General features: G+C 42.8%; 1 pseudogene; it reads right to left on the reverse strand.

Annotated features, from left to right (window-relative positions):
- Positions 1–4,541: 4,541 nt before the first annotated feature.
- LOC112129525 (U6 spliceosomal RNA) lies at positions 4,542–4,639 on the reverse strand (annotated as a pseudogene).
- Between the last annotated feature and the right edge of the window lie 6,158 nt (positions 4,640–10,797).

Raw genomic sequence — 10,797 nt, forward strand, 5'->3', positions numbered from 1 at the left:
ATGGGAAATTCAAGGTTGATATTGGGGAGAGGACTAATACTTTTGTTATGGGATAGCTACGTTATGAAAACTTTTTGGTATAAACTATGTGGAAGAATGTGACTTGGCTCATGGTGCTGCCAAATTCACTTAGTCATGAACTCTGGCTTTGAAAAAATATGAAGAAGTCTTTATGACTTCTGGTTCATTGTCTGCTGTAGAAGCTTAACTGTAGAGATTGACACCTCTCTTAGTCTGTTCAGGCTGCTGTAACAAAATACCTTAGACTGGGTGTTTTATAAAGAATGAACGTTTGTTTGTCACAGTTCTGGAGGCTGGGAAGTTCAAGATTAAGATGCAGTGGATTCAGAGTCTGGTAAAGGGTCACTCTCTGCTTCCAAGATGTTGCCTTGTTGCTGTGCCTTGGCATAGTGGGAGATGAATACTGTGTCCTCACATGCAAGGAGGGCTAAAAGGGGCATACTTGGTCCCTCGAGGCATTTAATAAATGCAATAATCTGGTGGGAGCTTCATGGCCTAATTGCCTCCTAAAGTCCCCACTTCTTAATACTATTGCATTGAGGATTAAGTTTCAACAAGAATTTTGGAGAAATGCAAACATTCAAACAATAGCAATACAAAAGGAAAGCTACCATAAGTCATAGGCCCATGGACTCTTGGAGATGGAAAGGGTCATTTTATAAAGGGTCAAATGGAGGCCCAGAGAGACTCAGGCATTTGAGACCACATGGGCTGCAGTGAAGAAAAGTCATTTTTAACATAATCCAAAGTCATGGAACCAGAAGAGCTGTCTCTCTCTCTTTTGCACATAATCTTGACTTCTTCAGAACTGGGATTCATCTTTCTAATGCAGGACAGTGGGAAGCCCAGTACAAGACTCAATAAATGTTGGGTGATTTAATACACAAATGGTGAGGAAGAGGTGATGAGTCTGACAGCCTGTGGACTTCAGAGTTGGAGGATTCCATGGAAAGACATCTCAGGGAAAAAAGTGACACCATTTCCTGAATTGAGATCTTTCATAGCATTAAACAAGCCTGGGCAGCATAGATAGACCCTGTCTCTAATATATATATAATTTTTTTTAAATAGCTAGGCATGGTTGTGCATGCCTGTAGTCCTAGCTACTTGGGAGGCTGAAGTGGGAGAATCACTTGAGCCTTGGAGGTTGAGGCTGCAGTGAGCTGAGATAGCACCACTGCATTCCAGCCTTGGTGACAAAGTGAGACCCTGTCTCAAAAATAAATAAATAAGCTTTTCTGGGGTAGCCACAGCAATGCATAGTAGGAGCAAATGGTGTTGATGGATAGTGAGGCTAGATGATGAATCAGTTGGAAAGATTTTGAGCTCAAGAAACAGAAAACTCAACTTTCTTTGGCTGAAGCAATGAGGATGTTTATTGACTCACAGAACCAGAAATTTAAGTGCAAGGTGAGATTTATAGTTGACCAAATTTTGTAGCTCTGTGTGCATTTCTCAGTAGTTCTCTTGGCTCTGTTTCCTGTGTGGAGTGGTTTCACACTCAGATGCGTATGGAGAGGCTGTAGTTCTCCTCACATCTCACATCTACTCATAATGACATCAAAGGACAAGAGAGAGAGGACTTTTGGAAGCTCTTCCAGAAGATAGAGGATGAACTCTTTCAGCTCTTGTCCTTGCTTTCTCTTAGTCTGTTTCCTAAACATCACCCTAAGGGATCCTGTTGAAACATAAGCCAAATCATGACACTGTTCTGCCCAAAACCCTCTAGCAGCCTCTGTATAAAAGCTGGAGTCCTTTCCAGACCTACAGTGCCCAGCAGGATCGGCCTCAGTGTCACTTCTTTGACTTCCTCTTCTGCTCTTGTCCCTCTTGTCCACTCTACTCCAGCACACTGACCTCCCTGCTGCTTCTCAAACATGCTAAGCCCATCCTGCTCCAGGATCCTTTGCCTGAAATGATCTCCCTACAGACTTCATTATGACAAATTCCTCACCTTCCCTGGATAGTCTTCCCTGAGGACCCTATTTAAAAATGCAGCCCTTGGACTTTCATGCTTTCCATCTCTGCTTTACTTCACCTTGTTTCACTGATCATTGTCAAATACTATACATATTTTATGATTTATTTTGTTTACTGTCTGTCTCTCTTCACAGAGTCATGACTTCTTTCTTTTCCCTGCCCCACAATTTCTATATTCCCAGCATTTAATAGCAGTGCCTGGAACATAGTAGGTGCACAATAAATATATGCCAAATAAATAAAGGTCTCTCCCAAGCTCCTCCTTTTCTTTCATTGGCTCAGTTTGGTCACATGACCTTCCTGAGTCAATCATTGCAAGGGTTTTGGGATTACTTCCAAAGCAATCAGGCTCATCCCTGGAGCTGAGAGTGGGGTTAGTCTCCTGTGAAACACATGGCTTCATGCAGACCTGGACAAAATCTGGATTCTTTTAGGAAGAAGAAGGAGGGGGAAATGTGTTGGTTAGGCCACCCACAGTGTCACCCACAGATGGTGCTATCCCTTTCTGAAGGCTTCACTGTGGCCTCCTGTGCATGTCCCAACTCCCCCTCAGAGTGCTTTTCACTCTCTGAGTGAAAAGATGAGCATAATGGTGAGGACCTTCCCTCTGGGATGTACGGCTGTTGGGAACAGATGGGGGGATGACAAGGGGAAAAGAAAAAAAGTTGCAATGAAAAAACACCTTTGAGAAGCAGCAATAAAGTCTGCAAAATGAGAAAATCACATGCAAACCCCAGATTGCAACTTCAGAGGTGCTAATGGCAATCCCAAGGGAGCACTTTTCTTGAATGACAGTCTAATTTTACCATTATTGCAGAGAGACCCACTTAAATATAGGAGCTCCTCTGCATAGGCTTCTGCGTGTTGATGTCTGTGAGTGATAAAGATCTGAGATGTCCATTCATAGCATGGTACCCTGTGAGAACCTCTGGTGTGTAGGACCCTGAGCCTGCCTTAGGAACCACCATCAAAGCTGGGGCTCATCCTAACAGTTCAAGCATCATCAGCAGCGAGAGTCTGTGAGGACATTCACTTTTGCTCAGTAATGGCCATAGAAAGAGAGGATCTAAAAGAAGCTAAACTCATATCATGAATGGCTCCATTCAGCAACAGAGAAGGTTCAGCGTATTCATTGTTTGATTTCATAGTAGATTATTTAATACCTGCTATGCAGTAGACACGATTCTAGGCACTGAGGATACACTCTTGCCTCTCTACAAAAGCAGCCAGGGTGCTCGTGTAAAAATGAAAACCCAAATCCTGTTCCCTGCTTAGAAGTCTCCTTATAAGGATTCTATGTCCCTTATCACACTGAGAAGAGTCCCCAGATCCCATAGGCGGCTCCTGCCCACCTTGTCTCCTTGTCTCCTGCCCACCTGGCTGGCCTCGGAGGTTCCTGTGCTCCAGTGTTACCCTGGCTGCCCTCTTTCTGCTGCTCTTTTACTTCATGCTAGTTCCTGCCACAGTTCTTTTGCACCTTTTGGTCTGTCTCTTGGAGCGTGCCTCCCTTACATCTACTCATGGCCAACCTCTCCTTATGCAGCTCTTGCACAATGCTATGCTGTTAAAGATGCCTTGCTTGACTAATGCTGTACCATACACCAGGGGTGGCATTAAACATTTCTAACAACAGGGTTGGTACAATCACTGGGTAATCTAAACAGATGCTAGCCATTTACAACGGGGACAGCATATGTGTATACCAGCTGAATGCCACCCAATCACACACAACTTTCCAGTCAGTAAATCAGCCAGTTACATTCATTTCTGTCACACTACCTGCCAGTCTCTGACATTATCTTGGTGGGGTTGTTTTACTCTCCGTTTTCCCCTCACTTTCTATTTCTTTTTCTTTCTTTTTTTTTTTTTTTTTTCTTGAGATGGAGTCTTGCTTTGTCACCCAGGCTGGAGTGCAGTGGCGCGATCTCGGCTCACTGCAAGCTCTGCCTTCTGGGTTCATACCATTCTCCTACCTCAGCCTCCCACTTTCTATTTCTTAATTGCATACACCCATTAAAGCAAGAGTTTGTCTGTTTTGTTCTTTGTGCATTACAACACTGGCAGTGGCTAGTTCTGAGTCGGGCATAAAGTAGGCTCTCCGTAAATATTTGTTGAATGAAAGACCAAAACATCCCAGCCCTCAGGCAGCTTACATTCTGTGAGATAGGATTAGTGGTGGCAGTTTCAGAGGTGCACACCTGGACAACTAAATGGCCTTAGAATTCTGAATTCTGAAATCAGAAAGTAACTCTGAATTGGAGTGAATAATCATGACCCTGTGAGTGCCTGGGAGAGGGCAGATCTGCATAGCTTTTGGAATGATAAATCTGGGGCAATGTCTTCAGGATAGATGATCTACAGAAAAGGCTATAGTTCTTGAGGACTTTTGCCACATCAGTTTGACCCTGAACTGCAACAGCACTCACTATCTTCCTACAATGTTGGTTCTTTTGTAGAGTCTGAAATGAATACGGCTCTTGATAGCTTAAATACCATCTTTAATAATCCTACCTAGAATGTCTTATTTAATTCTTTTTTTAAAAAATATGGAACGTTTCATAAATTTGTGTGTCATCCTTGCACAGGGGCTAGTTTTCTCGATATTTTACCAATTTTAGTGTATATGCTGCCAAATGATGCCCTTGTGAGATACGTAGGTGAAATTAGCTTCATTTTGCAGAGTAAGAAACTGAGAGCTGAGCACAGTGGTGTGCGCCTGTAGTCCCAGCTATTTAGGAGGCTGAGGAAGGAGCATCACTTGAGCTTACGAGTTCAAGGCCAGCCTGGGCAACATAATGAGACCCCCATCTTTAAAAAAAAAACCCAAGACACTGAAACCCAATGAGATTAGATGACTTGCCCAAGGACACAGAATGAGGAAGAGGCAGAGGCAGAGGCAAAGCCCAAGCATTGTAGCATTATATTTCCACTGCACCCAAATATGAGCTTTTTTTTTTTTTTTTTTTTTTTGAGATGGAGTTTCACTCTTGCTGTCCAGGCTGGAGTGCAATGGCGCGATCTCAGCTCACTGCAACCTCTGCCTCCTGGATTCAAGTGATTCTCCTGCCTCAGCCTCTGGAGTAGCTGGGATTATAGGCATGCACTACCATGCTGGGCTAATTTTTGTATTTTTAGTAGAGACGGGGTTTCACTATGTTGGTCAGGCAGGTCTCGAACTCCTGACCTCAGGTGATCCACCAACCTCAACCTCCCAAAGTGCTGGGATTGCAGGTGTGAGACACCGAGCCCATCCACATTAGGGCTTTTAGGGTGTCCATCACCCAACTGATCCATTTCTGGTCTTCTCTGGGGAGATGTTTATTTTGTTTTCAAGTGAGGCTCGAGTGAGAGTGGTTTGTGAGCGAACCACAGCACTGTCTTGACTGGATATACCATTTTATGCAATTTTGAAATCCTCCCATAGTTTTAAAATTGACATTATATTGAGATAATTGTAGCTCCACATGCATTTGTAAGAAATAATAGAGTGATCTCATATGTCCTTTACCCAGTTTCTCCCAATGATAGCATTTTGTAAAACTATAGTACAACAGGATATCGACTCTCTCACATTTTTAAGAGAATTTTAAAAAATGCACTCAGTGAGTTCAGGGGCCAGGGCACACACCTCTGCCCCTGGGCTGTGGCCCGGAGTTAGGGGCTTGGGAGGCAATCTGACCTGCCTCTGTCACTGTTCCCTGTGGGGGCTCCCTGGGGCTCAGCTTCCTCACCAGTGTGGCCAATGTGAGCTTCTTGATGGCAGGGGCTGTGTGTCTCTTGCCTTGTCTCTGTTCCCTCATGTGGAGTAGACTCAAGTAGACTTCCTGCTTCCACAGACTCAGTAAGGAAAGTGGACAGAGCCATGGAGCCTCCATATGGTGGAGGTATGTCAAGGAAGCAGCGCTGCCAGGCTCTGGGTGACCTTGGGCAGATTTCATCCCTTCACAAGCCTTAGCCTTCTTAGCTGTAAAATGAAGGGCTGGATAATGTCCGTAAGAATATTTCCAGTTTTGATGTAAGATTCTGTGATGTCAAAAATAAGAGAGATTGTATTATTGCAGATTGAAAAATAATTATCTTTTATGTGCCACATGTAACTTTCTATTTCTCAGGCTACCTGTTATGTAGCATCAACATTGCCTCATATATCAGACACTGCTGTAATAAGTATGCAATTTGTAGCTGCAATTTCCATTTTATGGCAATATCTGATTTACATGAGGTGTTTTTAAAGCATGTCACTTATAACGTACACACCTGCCAAGAGCCTGCTCTTTCATCATGACTTTTCAGCGAGGTCAGAGAAAGCGCCCAAATTCAAGTAAACAAACAGCAGGCAAGCTTTCAACACTAAAGCTTCTTTTCTACCTTGGGGAAGGATGTTGTCTCTCCATAGATGATGGTGACAAATCTCCCATATTCAGACCTGCTTATGTGGATCAGGACTGAACCCCTTTCTAACAGGTGCTTTCAAATTCCAATTGTAGAACAGGAGAGTGATTCACAAGCCTGTGTATGCACCAGGTGAGGGGCTGTTTGTGGAAAATTAGTTAGCTAAGGATCAATTCACTGAATGACCAGTTCATTGAGTGTTCAATTCCATTGATCATTTTGATAGAAATTTGAAGGTAAATATTCAAGTGGTGGAGGCAGAAGCAGGGTAATACGTAGGGGCATCTAGAAAACAAAGCATGAATTTGGTAAATTTTTCAACTATTTATTGGACTTTTGGAAAATTGGTTATTTTGCATGTTGGCTGTTGATAGATTGATTTTTGGCAAATTTGTCTGTTTCTGGAGGGTCAGTTCAGCCTGTTGGAGATCTGAAAAGTTTACCTTTTAGTGTTACTGAGGCAGATTTTAGGCCCACTTTGTCCATCCCTCTGCGGCCAAGCAGAACATCCCTGAGCCAGCTTGATCTCAGGAAGAGAAAGAGGCATAGTAACACAGGTTGTGCATGATGTACCTAATCTTTGCCTAATCCTGGCACACCTTGAGTGAAAAGGATTTTGAGGAATCTCTCTCCTTAATGCTGGCAGGAATTTAGTGGCCTTCGAAGCAGAGCCAAACAGACACAAGCTTCATGGAAACTTGATCCTCTTGCAAGCCTCTGAAGCCTTTTCAGCCAGCCCTTAAACACCACTGCTCATATAGTTATGCTACCAGGATTTTTTTTTCCAGCTTCTGACACTAGTGCAATAATGGTGAAAGCACTCAGGGACCAGGAAAAATAAGGACCGTGAGGATGTCTTCAGATAAAGCATCTGCTGACCCAGACTCTCTTGGACAACCTGAGGTCCAGTTAAACAACTTGACATGGTTGGCTGCCCACCAGGACAAAGACTGGCTGAGAAGAGGATGGATTTCTGCCCCAGTGATTTGGCCACTAGTTCAAAATCTTCCTAAAGGTCAGTCATATGGCTAGGATTTCTTCTTGAGCCTCGGCTGGCCTGTGCAGCTTCTATTTGAGGCAGACTGGCTTGTGAAGCTTGTAGCACAGGCCTGCAATGCCCTACTAGCCATCACTATAGCCCCAGGGCCAGCACAGAGCTAGACTTGGTAAATAGGCTTAAAGATTCGTAGAATAAATACTAGCCTTGAACGGCATGTGGCCCCCAAGGTGCCTGCCTTTCTCCTCCCACTCCTGGCTACTTTATTGTAATGGAGGACTTTCTTGGCCCAGTTACATGGTGTAAGAAATTACAAGAGATTTCTCATTCCTGTGATGTGGCCCATTTCCTGGTGGTGTGGCACTGCCCATCATGCCCTTGAATATGCCACCTTCTTAGCTAGGAATCCCCTCTCCTAGTCTATTAGCTTGTCTGAACTTCTCCATCTTTGATATCCAGCTCAAATGTTACCCTGGGTGTAACACCTTCCCAGTTCCTCCAGCTCAGATTACTTTGAATTGTAATTGTTTCTGCATGTCAGTCACCTACTATATTGTAAAACCTTCAGGGACAGACACTTATCTTTATTCTCATTTATTCATTTACTTGTTTAGAAACTGTAACAAAATGGTTAAGGGCACAAACTTTGGATTTATAGTTTAGGTTGGCTGTGCGACTTATTGATTATGTAATTTACAGTGAGTGACTTAAACTCTTTAAACTATTTTTCTTTCTTTCTTTCTTTCTTTCTTTCTTTCTTTCTTTCTTTCTTTCTTTCTTTCTTTCTTCTTTCTTTCTTTCTTTCTTCTTTCTTCTTTCTTTATCTCTTTCTTTCTCTTTCTTTCTTCTTTTTCTTTCTTTCCTCTTTATCTCTTTCTTTCTTTTTTTCTGTTTTTTTTTTCTTTTTTTTGAGATGGAATCTCGTGCTGTTGCCCAAGCTGGAGTGCAGTGGCAACTTCTTGGCTCACTGCAACCTCCATCTCCCGGGTTCAAGAGATTCTCCTGCCTCAGCCTCCTGAGTAGCTGGGATTACAGGCTCACACCACCATGCCTGGCTAATATTTGTATCTTTAGTAGAGATGGGATTTCATCGTGTTGGTCAGGCTGGTCTTGAACTTCTGACCTCAAGTGATCCGTCTGCATCGGCCTCCCAAAGTGCTGGGATTAAAGGCATGAGCCCCCATGCCTAGCCTCTATTTTCTTATATGTAAGGATGAATATTGTGGTAGTATTATGTTTTAGAGCCATTGGAAGAATTAGACAGATATAGCATTTATTGGGCACTTACTATATACCAAGCATTATGCTGATAATGGTAATTAATATGATTATTTATTTATTCAACTTTTTTTTGGCACAAATACTGGGGCCTTATGCTGTTCTAGGTGCTGCCTCTAGGATCTAGCAAGATGTTTGGTATAGAGTTGGGCCTTGGCAAATGTTCACTGAATGAGTAAAGCTAGAACAAGTTGTGGACTTAGTTTGTAAATATTTGTATTAGTCAACTAAGCTGGATTATGTTGTGTAACAAGTATCTCATCCCCAACATCTCATGGGCTTACTTTAACAAAAATGTATTTATTGCTCCTCTTATATGGTTAGTGTGGGATAGCTGCAATGCTCTCGTCTTCAGATGTCAGGTGGTTTCATCTCAACAGATGCTTTCATGATCTCTGTGGCAGAGGAAAAGGAATGGTGTGCACTGGGTCTTAAAGTGACACATATCATCTCTGCTTACATCTTTTTGGCTAGAGAAAGTTACATGGCCTTGTCTAACTTTAAAGGGGAGAGAGAATTGCAGTTGTAATCCTACTCTGTACCCAGAAGGAGAAAACCCACAATATTTGCAAATATCCTTCATGGTTACCACAGGCTGGAAGCTGATGATATAATCTTCTAACACACAGGCCAGTTTTGGCCTACAAAAACCCCCTTTTTCAAAGTCAGTGTCAGCAGCTACCCCCAGGCCTCTGGTTTGGAATTAAGTTTTCAGACTAGGTATTTTATTTTCTTCTCACTTCCCTACTCAATTATATTTTAAGCAGATGGGTGATCCTGTCAACCTTAAGAAAATAGCAGGAAGAAACAAATTTATGTGAAACACCCCACATTCTAATTAAATTTTTCTGCCACCCCAAGGTTTGAGCTTGGATGCTGATTTGCACTTAAAGAAAATCAAAATACAAGCCCAAATTCAAGAAAGCTTGCAAAATGCTTTCATGTTGTTCTCCTCAGTTGACATGTAAATGAAAAAACACTTTTATTTTCCCCCACAGCAAACACCTTTTTTTTTGTTGCTTGATGGCTTGGAACAGGATTCTGTTTAAAGACAATTAAAAGCAGCTTCTAAATGCAGAAATCCAGTGAAGCAGGCCAAGCAGAAGATGTAGATGGAAGGTTAAGTGTGGCAAATCTTAATCACTCTAGAGAAATGTGGCCAGGACTGCAACTTGAGGCTCAACTCAATACTCCAAAAGATCTACCATCACAACCCTCCACTCTGTCCCTTTTCCACCAAATAAAGTGAGGCTATGTTAGTTGTCTGTTTCAGTATAGCAAGTAACTCCAAAGCTCAGCTACTGCAAACAACAAATGGCTATTATTTCCCACAGTTTCTGAGGGTCAGGAATTCAGGAGTGGCTTCGGTCAAGCTGCTGGCAAGGGCTGCAGTTATCTGAAGTCTTGACTGGGGTTGGAGGATCCTTCCAAAGCCCATGGCTGTGATTGTTGGAGGGTGTCAGTCAGTTCCTTGCAGGGTTTCAGCCAGAGGCCTCAGTTCCATGCCATGTGGTCCTCTCCACAGAGTCATCACAACATGGCTGCAGGCATCCCCAAGTGATCAAAAGGTAGGTCAAAAGAACAATCAAGACAAAGCCACAGTCTTTTATAACCTGATCTTGGAAATAAAATACTTCACTTCTGCTGTGTTCTGTGGGTCACACAGACTCTAGTACAGGTTGGAAGAGGAATACACAAGGATGTGAACATCGGGGGTAAGGATTATTGGGGGTCATCTTGGAGAATAGTTACTGTATGCAAGATATATCTATGTATACACACACATACACACACACACACACTTTTTCTTTTTCTTTTTCTTCCTTTAATCAGGAAACAAGAAAACAAACAACATAGTACCTACTACGGCCAAGAACTGGGCCAGGTGATCTGTATAGGTTCTCTCAGTCCTTATAATAACTGCAAAATGGCTGCTGTTATAATACCCATTTCACAGTTGAAGAAACTGCATTTAGGAGTGATTAAGTAGCTAAATGCTATCTGCGTGGGAAGTGGTAGAGCCAGGGCATTGCCACTGGGAAATCTGTCTCATGCAATACACTTTCCGGAGCTATTTGATTGCCAGGTTAGGGTAAGGAGAGCATCATGTAATCCTGAGAGTAGCCTTG

This window comes from Pongo abelii, chromosome 18 (genome assembly GCF_028885655.2).
Source record: "Pongo abelii isolate AG06213 chromosome 18, NHGRI_mPonAbe1-v2.0_pri, whole genome shotgun sequence".
Classification (NCBI taxonomy): Eukaryota; Metazoa; Chordata; class Mammalia; order Primates; family Hominidae; genus Pongo; species Pongo abelii.